Source organism: Macrobrachium nipponense, chromosome 47, assembly GCF_015104395.2.
Source record: "Macrobrachium nipponense isolate FS-2020 chromosome 47, ASM1510439v2, whole genome shotgun sequence".
Classification (NCBI taxonomy): Eukaryota; Metazoa; Arthropoda; class Malacostraca; order Decapoda; family Palaemonidae; genus Macrobrachium; species Macrobrachium nipponense.
Genome location: NC_087222.1, coordinates 31,703,554 through 31,705,854, shown reverse-complemented (window position 1 = coordinate 31,705,854; position 2,301 = coordinate 31,703,554).

The following is a 2,301-nucleotide window of genomic DNA, read 5'->3' as shown; positions in this document are numbered from 1 at the left end:
GATATTTTCATATAAATAACGATAAGTGGCAAAATTTCAACCTTCGGTCAACTTTGACTCTACCGAAATGGTCGAAAAACGCAATTGTAAGCTAAAACTCTTATATTTTAGTAATATTCAATCATTTACCTTAATTTTGCAACTAATTGGAAGTCTCTAGCACAATATTTCGATTTATGGTGAATTTATGAAAAAACTTTTTTCTTACGTCCGCGCGGTAACTCTTCTGAAAAAAATCATACATGCGACTGTGGTAATGTTTGCACCATTTTAAAATTAGCCGTTATATAAAGTTTTATATATGGAAATGTGCGCAATTTCATGCACAATACAACTAAAAACAACCCATGGTTGTAGCTTTTATCAGTTTTGAGATATTTTCATATAAATAACGATAATTGCCAAAATTTCAACCTTCGGTCAACTTTGACTCTACCGAAATGGTCGAAAAACGCAATTATAAGCTAAAACGCTTATATTCTAGTAATATTCAAGCATTTACCTTCATTTTGCAACAAATTGGAAGTCTCTAGCACAATATTTCGATTTATGGTGAATTTATGAAAAAAATAACATTTTCTTTACGTCCGCGCGGTAACTCTTCCGAAAAAATCATACGTGCGATTGTGGTAATGTTTGCACCATTTTCAATTAGCCATTACATAAAGTTTTATATATGAAAATGTGCGCAATTTCATGTAGAATACAACCAAAAATAATTGAAGGTTGTAGCTTTTCTCATTTTCTAAATATTTGCATATAAATCACGATAAATAGAAAAAAAACCACGTTCAGTCAACTTTGACTCTACCGAAATGGTCGAAAAACGCAATTGTAAGCTAAAACTCTTACAGTCTAGTAATATTCAGTCATTTATCTTCATCTTGAAACAAAATCGAAGTCTCTAGCAAAATATTTAGATTTATGGTGAATTTAAAAAAATCTTTCCTTCCCTCCGTGCGCGGATTCTCCGCCACAAATCTCCGAAATGCGTACGTCCCATTCTCGGAATATTTGCTCCGTTTCATATTAGGCATTTCATAGAGTTTTATATATGAAAATGTGCGCAATTTCATGAAGAATAAAACAAAAAATATTTGAAGGTTGTAGCTTTTCTTATTTCTGAAATAATTGCATATAAAAAATATATATATAAAAAATTCGACATTCGGTCAACTTTAACTCGTCAGATATGGTCGAAAACTGCAATTGTAAGCTAATACTCTTAACAGTATAGTAATATTCAATCATTTGTCTTAATTTTGAAAGAAATTGGAAGTCTCTAGGACAATATTTTAGATTTATGGTGAATTTTTTGAAAAAAAATATTTGTTTACGTCCGCGCAGTACGAGATTCATGCATTATTTTGTGATAATATTTTCTCTGTGTTGCTTTTATCGTTTTACAATGTGTTATATACCAAAATGATCGCAATTTAGTGTACATTACAACGAAAAAAAAGTAACTTGTTACCTTTAACCGTTTTGCGCACAGCGAGATTTGAATACAATTATATATGAAATTTCGTTTTTGCGCTATCATATATCGCATTGCATATTTATATATGATAATGATAATTTTTTTCATTTCTGATGGTTGCATACTAAACTTCAACCAATGACAAAAAAAGGACCCAAAAATGAACTCTTAATCTTGAAAACTAAGCGCGCTGTGATTTTTTGACAAAAATATTTTTTCCGCTTCCGCGCTCACTCTGAAACACCTCCAGCACACGGGAGACAATTTTTTTTTTTACCGCTTCGGTGTTTAAGGGTTAATGAGATATATCTCTGTCTGAAAATTCTCGCAACAGCAAATGTTGAGCACGAGACATAGGCCTTATGTGAGGATTCCGAGCCAACCAGAGACCTATGTCTGTGATTGCCAGATAGAGAGATTCAATTTGGTAGTTAATCCTCGATGGATAGAAACTACTAAGACGAAAAGAATCTCGGAGTGTAGGCAGTATTTTGCTACTCGCTCGACTCCTTATACCGAGTTGCCTATCCTAGATAAACTCGAGCATCTGCATTTTAACCAAAATGGGAGGGAAAGGAACCCTCTCGTTCGGTGATAAAGTAAATGTTGTGGTGTTGTTAGTAAACAACACCATTATTCATTATTCATCTCAAAATCATAACCAGATGCTCTTGGAAGGCCTGAAAGGCTGTCCTGAGTTTCAGGTTAATTAAGAGAAGGAACTATTCATCTCGGTCACAAACCAGAAGAATTAACTTACAGATATGCGCCTATTACTCGGATGATGCAACTGATAACAGAAGCATGTCACTATGAGAATA